Raw genomic sequence first — 14265 nt, forward strand, 5'->3', positions numbered from 1 at the left:
ATTTTTGAAACGCTGTAGAGACAGCGTTTCACCATGTTGCCCAGGCTGGTCTCAAACTCACGAGTTCAAGTGATCTGCCCACCTCGGCATCCCAAAGTGCAGGGATTACAGGCTAGGCATGAGCTGCACCCAGCCTAATCTCAACATTTTTACCACTGTTTCTGCTGACTGATTTTCTTCTACTGAACCAGATTTTTCTGGGTGAAGTTTTCCTACTTACATGCATATCTAGCTAACACAAAATATAGTGGAGTCTGCTAGTAGGCCAGTAAAAAGGTAGGGACACATAGGGCCTTCTCAGACACTGGTCATGTTCTGCTTCTTTGAAAGACGGGTACACAGTGTTCACTTTTGGTCTTTAAACTACTCTTTATCTGTATGCTGTAGTTCTTGAAAAATATTGTAAAAATTAGGTTGAATGCCTTGAAAAGATGCAGTCCAGGAGCAGTGGCTCAACCTATAATCCTAACAATTTGAGAAGCCAAGGTGGGAGGGCTGCTTGAGGCCAGGAGTTTTGAGATGAGCCTGGGCAACACAGCAAGACCCTGTATCCACAAAAAAACTTAAAAAATTAGCTGGGCATGGTACTGTAGTCATACCTACTCAAGAGGCTTAGGTGGGAGGAAAGTTTGAGCATAGGAGTTTGAGGGTGCAGTCAGCTATGACAGCACCAGTGCACTCTAGCCTGTGCAACACAGCGAGACCCTGTCTCTAAAAATGAAAAATAATAAAAATAAGAGCAATATAATGAAACCCCACTTCTATCAAAAAAAAAAAAAAAAAAATTATCCTAGTCAGCTACTCAAGAGGCTGAGGTAGGACTGCTTGAGCCCTGGATGTTGAGGCGGTAGCAAGCCAAGATCATGCCACTATATTCTAGCCTGAGCAAGAGAGTGAGAATCTGCTTCAAAAAATAAATGAATAAAATTAAAAATTAAAAGACCATTATGATTAAGTGGTATGCAAGGAGGATTTAAATATGCAAATCGATGTGATATATCACATGAACAGAGGAACAAAATTCATACAATCATTTAATAGATGCTGAAAACGTGTTCAATAAAATTCAAAACATTCCTTCACGATAAAAACTCTCAACAAATTAGGTATAGAATGAAATTCCTTGGCCGGGCACAGTGGCTCATACCTGTAATCCCAGCACTTTGGGAGGCTGAGGCAGGGGGATGGATCACTTGAGGTCAGGAGTTCAAGACCAGCCTGGTCAACAAGGTGAAACACTATCTCTACTAAAAATACAAAAATTAGCTGGGCGTGGTGGCACATGACTGTTATCCCAGCTACTGGGGAGGCTAAGGGCAGGAGAATCGCTTGAACCTGGGAGACGGAGGTTGCCATGAGCTGAGATTGTGCCACTGTACTCCTCCAAGCACACGAGCGAGACTCTGTCTCAAGAAAAAAAAAAAAAAGGAAATACCTCAACACAATAAAGGCTATATAGACAAACTCAGAGCTATTATCAGACCCAACAGGGAAAAATAAAAGATCCAAGATCTGGAAAACAACAAAGATGCTCAGTTTTGCCATTTTATTCAACATTCTGGAATTCGAAGCCAGAGGAATTAGATGAGAAAGATATAAAGGACATACAATCTGGAAGAGAAGCAGCAAAATTATCCTTGTTTGCAGACGACATGATCTTATATTTAGGAAAACCTAAAGACTCCAGACAAAAAAAACCATTAAAACCAATAAATACAGTAAAGTAAACATACCAAAACCACAATAAAATTAACATAAAAACCAGCAGTGGCTGAACACAGTGGCTCATGCCTGTAATTCCCACAATTTGAGAGGCTGAGGTGCCTGGATCACTTGAGGCCAGGAGTTCAAGATCAGCCTGGGCAACATGGCAAAACCCTGTCTCTACAAAAAGTACAAAAATTAGCCAGATGTGGTGGCACACAGCTGTAATCCCAGCTATTAGAGAGGTGGAGGCACGAGGCTTGCTTGAACCTGGGAGGCGAGGTTGCAGTGAGCCGAGATCAGGCCACTACACTCCAGCCTGGGTGACAAAGCAAGACTCTGTCTCCCCGACAACCACCACCAAAAACCCAGTAGCATTTCTATACACCATAATGATCTAAAAAAGAAATCAAGAAAATAATCCCAATTTAAAAAGCTACAGAACAAAAAAATAAAATACCTAAAAACAAATTTAACCAAAGAAGGGAAAGATCTCTACAAAAACACACTGTAAAACACTGATGAAAGAAATTGAAGAGGACACAAAAAATGGAAAGATATAATTATCCTGGATTAGAAGAATTAATATTGTTAAATATCTATACTACTCAAAGCAATCTACAGATTCAATGCAATTCATATTAAAATACCAATGACATTCTTCACAGAAATAGAAAAACAATCCTAAAATTCATATGGAACTACAAAAGACCTGATAACTAAAGCAATCATAAGAAAAAAGAATAAAAAAAGAAAAAAGACCAAAGCTGGAGGCATCACCATTACCAGATTTCAAATTATACTACAAAGTTATAGCAACCAAAACAGCATGGTACTGGCATAAAAACAGACACACGGGCTGGGCACGGTGGCTCATGCCTGTAATCCCAGCACTTTGGGAGGCTGAGGTGGGTGGATCACTTGAGCCCAGGAGTTCGAGACCAGCATGGGCAACATGGCAATATCCTGTCTCTACCAAAAATACAAAACTTAGCCAGTCTCATAACCCAGCCTCAAAATAAATAAATACGTAAAAATGTTTAAAAAACAAAAACAGACATATAGATTAATAGAACAGAATAGAGAACCCAGAAATAAATCCATGTATTTACAGCCAAGTCATTTTTGACAAAGGCACCAAGAAGAACATACACTGGGGAAAGGATGGTCTCTTTAACAAATGATGCCAGAAGTTGGGTGCAGTGGCTCATGCCTGTAATCCTAGCACTTTGGGAGGCAGAGGTGGGCACATCACTTGAGGCCAAGAGTTTGAGACCAGCCTGATCAGCATGGCAAAACCCTGTCTCCCCAAAAAATAAAAAAATTACCCGGGCCTGGTGGCGCACGCCTGTAATCCCAGCTACTCAGGAGGCTGAGGCATGAGAATTGCTTGAATTCTCCCCAGGGGGTGGAGGTTGCAGTAAGCAGAGATTGCACCACCGCACTCTAGCCAGGGCGACAGAGCAAAACTCCATCAAAAAAAAAAAAAAGAATGATGCCAGGGCCAGCTGCAGTGGCTCACACCTGTAATACCAATACTTTGGAAGGCCAAGGAGGACTGCTTGAGGTCAAGAGTTTGAGTAGCAAAGACCTGGAACCAACCCAAATGCCCATCAATGATAGACTGGACAAGGAAAATGTGGCACATATACATCATGGAATACTATGCAGCCATAAAAAACAATGAGTTTGTGTCCTTTGTAGGGACATGGATGAATCTGGAAACCATCATTCTCAGCAAACTGACACAAGAACAGAAAAATCAAATGCCGCATGTTCTCACTCATAGGCGGGTGTTGAACAATGAGAACACATGGACACAGGGAGGGGAGCATCACACACTGGGGGGAATAGGGGAGGAACAGCAAGGGGTAGGGAGGTTGGGGAGGAATAACATGGCGAGGAATGCCAGATATAGGTGACAGGGGGATGGAGGCAGCAAACCACATTGCCATGTATGTACCTATGCAACAGTCCTGCATGATCTGCACAGTACCCCAGAACCTAAAGTGAAAATATATATATATATATATATATATATATGTGTATATGTGTGTGTGTGTGTGTATATAAAAATGTTCAAGAGCAGCGGAGTAACACAGTGAGACCCTGATCTCTATAAAAAGGTTTTTACATTAGCTGGGCATAAATACAAAAAATTAGCTGGGTGTGGTGGCAGGCACCTGCAGAGAGGCGGAGGTTGCAGTGAGCGAAGACTGCACCACTAAACTCCAGCCTGGGCAACAAGAGCGAAACTCAAGTCTCAAAAAATAAAAAATAAGGCCGGGCGCGGTGGCTCACGCCTGTAATCCCAGCACTTTGAGAGGCCGAGGCGGGTGGATCACGAGGTCAAGAGATCGAGACCATCCTGGTCAACATGGTGAAACCCCGTCTCCACTAAAACTACAAAAAATTAGCTGGGCATGGTGGCGCGTGCCTGTAATCCCAGCTACTCAGGAGGCTGAGGCAGGAGAATTGCCTGAACCCGGGAGGCAGAGATTGCGGTGAGCCGAGATTGCGCCATTGCACTCCAGCCTGGGTAACAAGAGCGAAACTCCGTCTCAAAAAAAAATAAAAATAAAAATAAAAATAAATAAATAAATAAAAAATAAAAAATTAGCTGGGCATGGGTAATATGACTATTCCCTATAGCCTTGGCTACACCAGAGGCTGAAGAAAGAGGATCCTTTCACCCTAGGAGTTAGAGGCTGTAGAGAGCTATGATCATGCCACTGCATTCCAGCATGTGCAACAAAGTGATAACCCATCTTTTCTTTTTTTTTTAAGGGTGCTGGAAGGATGCATCAATAAAATGTGATACATCACATAAACAAAATGAAGGACAAAAATTATCTGATCATCTAATGAGATACAGAAAATCATTTGGTAAAATTAAGCATCCCTTCATGATAAAAGTCAACAAACTAGGCATAAGAAAACATACCTCAACATAATAAAGGCCATATACGACAAATCCACAGCCAACATATTTAATGGAGAAAAGTTGAAAGCACTTCCTCTATGAACTGGAACAAGACAAGGATGCCCATCTTCACCACTTCTATTCATCATAGTAGTGGAGGTCCTTGCCAGAGCAATCAGGCAAGAAAAAAAAAAGGCATCAAAATTGGAAAAAAGGAAGTCAAGTTGTCCCTGTTCACTGATATAATCTTGTATCTAGAAAACTCTAAAGACTCCAGAAAAAAAAAACTCATAGATTTGATGAATAAATTTGGTAAAGTTTCAGGATACAAATTTAACATTCAAAAATCAGTAGCATTTCTGTTCACCAAAAACAATCTGGTGGAAGACAAAATCAAGAAGGCAATCCCAATTACAATAGCCACAAAAACAATAAAATACCTAGGAATACATTTAATCAAGGAGGTGAAAATATCTGTAAGAACAACTAGAAAACACTAAAAAAATCATAGATGACACAAACAAATGGAAATATATCCTATGCTCATAGGCTCGAAGACTCGTATCATTAAAATGACCACACTTCCCAAAGCAATTAACAGATTCAACACAATCCCTATCAAATTACCAACATCATTTTTTACAGAATTAGAAAAAAAATCCTACAATTCACATGAAACTAAAAAAGAGCCCAAATAACTAAAGCAATCCTAGGCAAAAAGAACAAAGCTGTGAGGCATCACACTATCTGACTTAAAATTATACTTCAAGGCTATAGTAACCAAAAACAGCATTGTACTGGCATAAAAATAAACATACAGTTCAAAGAAACGGAATACAGAATCCAGAAATAAAGCTACATACCTAGATCTAACTGATCTTCAACAAAGTCAACAAAAATACACACTGGCAAAAGAACATCCTATTCAACAAATGGTACTGGGAAAATCAGGCATCCATATGCAAAAGGATAAAACTGCACCCATACCGCTCACCATATGCAAAACATAACTCAGCTGGGCACGGTGACTCATGCCTGTAATCCCAGCACTTTGGGAGGCCAAAGCAGGTGGATCATGAGGTCAAGGGATTGAGACCATCCTGGCCAACATAGTGAAACCCAATCTCTACTAAAAATACAAAAATTAGCTGGGTGTGGTGGCACATGCCTGTAGTCGCAGCCACTCAGGAGGTTGAGGCAGAATAATCACTTGAACCCAGGAGGCACAGGTTTCAGTCAGCGGAAATCATGCCACTAGATTCCAGCCTGGCAATGAGTGAGACTCTCTGTCAAAAAAAAAAAAAAAAAAGAATGAAAGAAATACAGACTAGGCATGGTGGCTGACATCTATAATTCCAGCACTTTGTCTGAGGCAGGAGGTTCACTTGACCCTAGGAGGTCAAGGCTGCAGTGAGCTATGATCACACCACTGCACTCCAGCCTGAGCAACCGAGTGAGACCCCCATCTCAATCAATCAGTATAAAATAAATGGTGCTGGGAAAACTGGATATCCATATGCAGAAGAAAGAAATTACATACCCATTTTTCACTGTATGCAAAAATCAACTCAAAATGGATTAAAGGCTTAAATATAAGACCCAAAACTATGAAACTACAGAAGAAAACATTAGGGAAATGTGATAGGACTGTCTAGGCAAAAATGAATGCTTATTGGTAGCATTTAAATTCATAGTCAGGAATGATGGTGATGTCAAGCAACCACTGATTGTCCACATGGGTGGCAGAGATAGTGACATTTTACTTTCTTTCCTTCTTTCCTTTTTTTGAGACAGCGTAGAGTGCAGTGGCATGATCACAGCTCACTGCAGCCTCCAAGTCCTGCCATCAAGTGATCATCCCACCTCAGTCTCCTGAGTAGGTGTACTTCATCACACCTAGCTAATTAAAAAAATTTTTTTTTGTAGAGATGAAGTCTTACTATGTTCTCTAGTCTGGTCTCAAACTCCTGGGCTCAAGTGATCCTCCTGCCGCAACCTCCCAAAGTGCTGAGATTACAGGTATGAGCCACCACAACCAGCCTCTTCAAAAAAAAAAAAAAAGTGCCTAGAGAAAAACAAAGTGACATTTTTGCTTCCAGATGGCTCAATATACACAAACTTTGTCTCACGCACAAAATTACTAAAAATATGCTATAAAATTACCTTCAGGTTATATGCATAAGGTATATACAAAACAGAAATGAATTTTTCATTCATAAGATACCTTATTATATATTAGCAATATTCCAAATTCCAAAAAAATCCATAATCTGAAACACTTCTGGTCCTAAGCATTTCAAATAAAGGATACTCAACTTGTACCAGATAAAATTAAATTTAAGATAAAAGTTGTTATGAGAGGAGGCTGAGACAGGCAGACTGCTTAAGCCCAAGAGTTATTACTATGAGCAGTGATCGCACTACTGCACTCCAGCCTCAGCAACAGAGCTAGACATCCCATTTCTTAAAAAAAAAAATTTTTTAAAGCCTTTTAATTAAAAAAATAGTTATGAGACAAAGAAGGCCATTAATCAAGAAGACAATAATATAAACAAACCTAACAAGAGCATACCAAAATGTATAAGGCTAAAAACTGACAGAATTGAAGGGAGAAACTGACAGGTCTACAATAGTTAGAGACTTTACAATCCACTTTGAATAACAGAAAAAGGTAGACATAAGATCAATAAAGAAAGAGTGTACTTACATAATACTATAAAACAATTAGAGCTAAACAAATATGAATACTCCAACCCACAAAAGCAGAATACACTTTTTTTTTAAGTGCACATAGAGGCTGAGGCAGGACGATAACACTTTAGCCCAGGAGTTCGAGGCTGTAGAGAGCTACGGTCACGCCACTGCACTTTAGCCTAGGCGACATAGCAAGATCTCGTCTCTATAAATATATAAATGAATGAGTGAATGAATGAATGAAAAATAAGAAAGATCCCAGATCAATACCTTAAGCAAGCAGAAAAAGAAGAGCAAGATAAATTCAAAGCTAGCAGAAGGAAAGATCAGAGAAGAGATGAACAAGACACAGAAGAGAAAAATAGAAAAAAATATCAGGCAAACCAAAAGCTGGTTTTTTGAAAAGATCAGCAAAATTGATAAACGTTTAGCTAGACTGACCAAGATTTTAAAAAAGGACTCAAATTACTAACTTCCAAAAGGAAAATAGAGACAATTCTGCAGATCTTAAAAATGAAAAGTATTAGAATACTATGAACAATTTGTACACCAACAGATTAGATAATCTAGATGACACAAAGTCCTAGAAATGCACAAAGTACCAAAACAGATTCAAGAAGGGAGAAAATCTAAATGAATCTTAGATTGAATCAATAGTCAAAAACCTCAAAAAGAAAAGCCCATGCTCACTTCAGCAGCACATATATTAAAATTGGAACAACACAGAGATTAGCATGGCCTCTGTGCAAGGATGACATGTAAACTTGTGAAGCATTCCATATTTTATTTTAAGACATGGTTTCACTCTGTAACCCAGGCCACAGTACAGTGGCACCATTATAGATCACTGAAACCTTGAACCCACTGGCTCAAGAAATCCTCCCGTTTCAGCCTCCCGAGTAGTTGGAACTACAGATGCTGCTGCCAGGTCCAGCTAATTAAAAAAAATTTTTTTCTTTAGTAGAGATAAGATCTCACTATGTTGCACAGGCTAGTCTCAAACTCCTAGCTCCAGGTGATCCTCCTGCCTCTGCCTCTGTGCTGAAATTACAGGAGTGAGCCACCACACCCAGCCTTTACAAACATTTAAAGAATAATTAACACCAATCCTTTTCAAACTCTTTCAAAAAAACAAGAGGGGAGAATACTAATTCATTATATGAAAACGGGATACCTTCTGTCTTCACATCACAAGAAAATTATAGACAGAATATGCCTTACAAATACAAATGCAAAAGATCCTAAACAAACTACTAGCAAATCTAATCCAACCATTTATTAAGAGGATTACATATTACAACAAACTGGGATTTATCCCAGAGATGCCAGGGTGACTCACTTTATAAAAATCAAACAATACTGGCTTTGTTTCTGTTTTTGTTTTTCAGTGAGATGGGGTCTCACCTTGTTGCCCAAGCTGGTCTCAAACTCCTTGACTCAAGCAATCCTCCTGCCTTGGCCTCCCAAAGTTCCAGAATTACAAGTGTGAGTCACTGCACCTGGCCTACTGCACTAATTGAATGAAGAAGAAAAATCATAATCATATGGCCATCTCAAATGATGCAAAAAGAAAAAAGCATTTGACAAAATCCAATACCCTTTCCTGATAAAATCACTCAAACTATACACAGAAGGAAAACTTCCTCAATATGACAAAAAGATTTTATAAAAAACACAATTAACATTATGTTTAATCCTGAAAGCCTGAAAGCTTTCCTCATAAAATGAAGAACAAGACAAGAATGTCTTCTTTTGCCATTTCTATTCAACACTGTAATGCAAGTTCTAGCCAGAGCAATTAGGGAAGAAAAAGACGTAACAGCCATCCAAATTAGAAAGGAAACAGTAAATTCTCTATTTGCAGATGACTTCATCCTATATATAGAAAACATAAAGAATAAACACAAACAAGCTATTAGACCTAATATATAAATTCAGTATAGAATCCATGTTATGTCTCTGTATATCTTCATATATACTAGTAATGCACAATCTAAAAATGAAACTAAAACAATTCCATTTACAATACCATCAAAAAGAGTAATATTAGAGGTATGAGGTACCACATCCAGCCCACATACTTAAGAATAAATGTATCCAAGGAGGAATAAAAGTTGTACATTGAAAACTAGCAAACACTGGGGAAAGAAATTAAACAAAATCTAAATTAAAAGACACCCTATGTTCATGGATTGAGAGAATCAGTATTGTTAAGGCAGTATTACCCAAACTCGTCCACAGATTCGATGCCTCCCTTTCAAAATCTTAACAGTCTTTGTTGTAGAAATGGAAAAGCTATTCCAAAAATTCATATGGAGACTTCTGCTCCAAGATGTAAAGGGTTTGGAAGCTGTCAATACCATCCTCACAAGAAAAAATGAAAATGAAAAAGCTAAAAAACAAGAACCCTTTTTAGATTCATTAGAAAACTTAGGTCACAGGGCAAACCACTGCCCTATAAACTGGAGAGAGAAGCAGATACAAAAATCACAGCTTTCCAGAAAAAAAAAGTCCAGGAGCAAAATCCTACTGCTAGAGACATTACTTATTTTCGCAAACCCTACAAGCAAGAAGAGTGGAATTAACTATTTAAACTTATGAAAGATGGCCAGGCGTGGTGGCTCATGCCTGTAATCCCAGCACTTTGGTAGGCCAAGACAAGTGGATCGCTTGAGTCCAGAAGTTTGAGACCAGCCCGACCAACATGGAGAAACTTCATCTCTACTAAAAATACCAAAATTAGTCAGGCATGGTGGCGGGTGCCTGTAATCCCAGCTACTCAGGAGGCTGAGGCAGGAAAATTGCTTGAACCTGGGAGGCAGAGGTTGCAGTGTGCCGAGATTGCGGCACTGTACTCATGCACGGGGGACAGAGTGAGATTCTGTCTCAAAAAAATAAAATAAATAAAGTGTTGAAAGAAAGAAAAAAACCCACCAAACTAGAATTTGGTATCCAATGGCATTATCCTTCAAAAGTGAAGAAGAAATAAAGACCTTCTCAGATAAACAAGAACTGTGAGAATTTGTTGCCAGTAGACCTGCCTTATGAGAAATGTCAAAAGCAGCTCTTCATAGAGAAGAAGGTATAGATAAAAAATTTGAATCTAACAAAAAAAAGAAAAGCAAAAAAATTTGAATCTACATAAACAAGTAATTTTAGAGAAGGAAGAAATGAAGGTAAAATGAAATCTTACTTTTCTTAGTCTAAACTGATCTATTACGTAACAATTTCTTCAAAATAACAGCAGCAATGTATTGGGTGATTATAGGTTCTAGGTAAGTGAAATGAATCACAAAAATGTCATAACTGACAGGAGGAAGACACTGGGTATTCTGTTAAAGGGTACCTACACAAACCATAAAGTACAGTGTTATTTGAAAATGTACATAAATTCCTTGTCAATGAATACTGCAAACCACATAGCAATCACTATAAAATTTTTAAAAATTCGTATGAAATTGCAAAGAATATCAGATAGCCAAAACAATCTTCAAAAAGAAAAATAAAGTTGGAAGATTCACTTCCTGATTTCAACATTTATACAAAGCTATAATAATTGTAATTGTTTGGTGCTGGCATAAAGACAGACATACAGATCAATGAAACAGAACTGAGTCCAGAAGGAAACCCATACATCTATGATCAAATGGTTTTCAACAAGGGTATCAAGAGTATTCAGTAGGAAAAGAACAGTCTCTTCAACAAATGGAAACCCATATGAAAAAAAATTGGACTTTATCTTTTCTGTTGCCCAGGTTGGAGTGCAGTGGTGTAATCTTGGCTTAATATAACCCCCATCTTCTGGGTTCAAGCGATTTTCGTGCCTCAGCCTCCTGAGTAGGTAGGATTACAGATGAACGCCACCATGCCCAGCTGTTTTGTATTTTTAGTAGAGATAGAGTTTTGCCATATTGCCCAGTTTGGTCTCGAACTCCTGACCTCAAGTCATCTGCCCACCTTGGCCTCCCAAAGTGCTAGAATTACAGGCATGAGCCACCAAGCCTGGCCTTGGACCTTTATCTTCACTCTATACAAAAATTAAGTGAAAATCAAAATGGATCAAAAGCCTAAAGGTAAGGAGTAACTAAAACTATAAATCCTACAGAGGATATACAGGTGGCCAATAAGCAAACAAAAGGATGCTCAACATCACTAGTGATAAGGGAAATACAAACCAAAAACAGAGATACCACTTTGAACCTATTAGAAAGGCTAAAATTAGAACACCAGGCCGGGCGCAGTGGCTCATGCCTATAATCCCAGAACTTTGGGAGGCCAAGGCAGGCAGATCACTTCAGGTCAGGAGTTCAAGCCTGACCAACATGGTGAAACCCTGTCTCTACTAAAAATATAAAAATTAGCTGGGCATGGTGACACAAACTCAGGAGGCTGAGACAGGAGAATTGCTTGAAGTCAGGAGGTGGAGGTAGCAGTGAGCCAAGATTGCACCACTGCACTCCACCGGATAACAAAGACTCCAACTCAAAACACACACACACCAGAAAATAATCGTCAGCAAGGATATGAAGAAACTGGAACCCTTGTGCATTGCTGATGGAAACGTAAAATGTTACAGACACTGTGGAAAATGGTATGTGGGCAAATATACTGAAGGACCTCTTGAGACTGTGCCTCAGGTCTTCATCGCTCATATTTGGCTCAGAATAAACATCTTTAAATATTTTACAGAGTTGGACTTCTTTCATCATCAGAAACTGACACCCAATGCAAGATCTCAGAGAAAACTCAGGACCCCCCACTCTCCAAGGAAAGGCCCACTGAAAGGCCCCAATCGCAAGCTTCTCTCAGGTGTAACTGGTAGTTACTCCTGTGCTCCAGACCTCCCACTTGGTGATGGTCCATTGGTTTATTCTGAGCTCATTCTTTCCCTAGAAAGTTGTTTAGGATCCTAATTCTGATTGGTAGGTGCATTTGAAAGAGTCTTCTCCACTGCCTTTTTCTTCCCAAATTAATCTCAATTGGCTTTTCTGTACATTTGTATAAGGAACTGAACTGCCATTTTTTCTTTTCTTTTTTCCTGAGACAGAGTCTCTCTCTGTCACCAGGCTGGAGTCCAGTGGCATGGTGATCAAGCTCACTACATCCTCGATCTCCTGTGCTCAAGTGATCCTCCCATCTCAGTCTCCTAAGCAGCTGGGACTACAGGCATGTGCCATCACAAGGGGTTTGTTTTTTTGTTTTTTTTTTTTTAGTAGAGACGACATCATGCTATGTTACTCAGGCTGGTCTTGAACTCCTGACTTCAAGCAATCCTCCCTCCTTGGCCTTGCCAAAGTGCTGGGATCTGAACTGTCATTTTTGTAGATAAATCAGAAAATGAACTCCTTAGTTTCAAAGAATAAAGGCATTTTGCTCTTCCCAGTCAAAAGGTACCCCTGGGTGACTGGGCATTGAGTGGGAGTGTCTAGGGAGTTGACTCATTTCAACGTGCAGTAGCCCTACAGGGAACCCCCCCTCCAGTAAAATTAATTTTAAAAGGCTCATCCAGGAAACGCATATAAGAGCTGTTAACTCAGTGTTGTGAACCCTCTCAGAGGTGACAGACCTCTGGAAAGAGAAACAGACATGTAATAGGGGCGAAATGACTCAGTGGTGAAACACTGTAGAGTTCCACCCATATCAGCACACTTCCATCCACCACACTAAACCCTAGACCACAGTTCAGTTCTTTTTTTTTTTCTCTAGTTCCTCCTATAGCTGGGACTACAGGACTACAGGTACCTCCATGCCCAGCTAATTTTTGAATTTTTAATAGAGAGAGGGTTTCACCATGTTGGCCAGGATGCTCTCAACCTCTTGATCTCATGATCCGCCCACCTCAGCTTCCCAAAGTGCTGGGATTATAGGTGCCCGCTCTAGTTCCTCCTTTTAAGATAGAGAAAAAAGGTGGGAAACAAATCATCTAAGGATGAAAAAAGACAATGACAATGAACCCCTCTGAGGCTCTCTGGTTTTATGGCGCCTTTACTTGCAGGTGTTTGAGTACATGGAGAAAGTTCAAGAGCATGCCAGGTTTTCTAGTATTCCAGCTGGTTACATATTATTGATCTGTTTCTGTACGCATTTTAAACTGATGGGAAAATTACAGCAAGAAAAACTCAGGCCAGGTACAGTGGCTTATGCCTGTAATCTAAACACTTTTGGAGGCTGAGGTGGGTGGATCACTTGAGGTCAGATGTTCAAGACTAGCCTGGATAACATGTTGAAACCCCTCTTTACTAAAAATACAAAAAAATTAGCTGGGCACAGTGGCACACCCGTGTAGTTCTAGCTACTCAGGAGGCTGAGGCTGGAGAATCACTTGAACCCGGGAAGCGGAGGTTGTAGTGAGCCAAGATTGCGCCACTGCACTTCAGCCTGGGAGACAGAGTGAGACTCCAGCTCAAAAAAAAAAAAAGAAAAGAAAAACTCAGAACCCAAAGGTCAACCATTCCAGGCTAATATTTTACTTTTTTTTTCTTTTTTTTTTTTGAGACATAGTCTCACTCTGTCACTCAGGCTGGAGTGCAGTGTGATCTCAGCTCACACCAACCTCTGCCTCCAGGTTCAAGTGATTCTCATGCCTCAGCCTCCTGAGTAGCCGGGATTATACAAGTGCATCAACATGCTTGGCTAATTTTTGTATTTTTAGTAGAGACGAGATTCCACCATGTTACCCAGGCTGGTCTCATGTGATCTACCCACCTCAGACTCCCAAAGGGCTGAGATTACACGCGTGAGCCACCGCATACAGCCTAATTTTTTAATTTTTTTGTAGAGACGAGGTCTCACTATGTTACCCAGACTGATCCCAAAATCCTGGGCTCAAGCAATCCTCCTGCTTTTGTCTCCCAAAGTGCTGGGATTACAGACATGAGTCACTACACCTGGCTATTTGTGTAACTTTTGAGAACTAAGGCACGTAATATTGTTGATTTTATGAA

General features: G+C 39.8%; 1 protein-coding gene and 1 non-coding gene across 7 annotated transcripts in view; one reads left to right on the plus strand and one right to left on the minus strand.

The window, feature by feature from the left end:
* The window catches only part of CSNK1G1 (casein kinase 1 gamma 1), a 180625-nt gene that overhangs the window by 147321 nt on the left and 19039 nt on the right, over nt 1-14265 (minus strand). The window lies entirely within an intron of this gene.
* Nucleotides 8004-8107, plus strand: LOC135268771 (U6 spliceosomal RNA). The gene has a single exon (XR_010337124.1). It is a non-coding gene; the product is annotated as a U6 spliceosomal RNA (small nuclear RNA).

The sequence above is a fragment of the Aotus nancymaae genome, unplaced genomic scaffold, assembly GCF_030222135.1.
Source record: "Aotus nancymaae isolate 86718 unplaced genomic scaffold, 86718_ANA_hifiasm-v0.15.2.pri h1tg000041l, whole genome shotgun sequence".
In the NCBI taxonomy this organism is placed as follows: Eukaryota; Metazoa; Chordata; class Mammalia; order Primates; family Aotidae; genus Aotus; species Aotus nancymaae.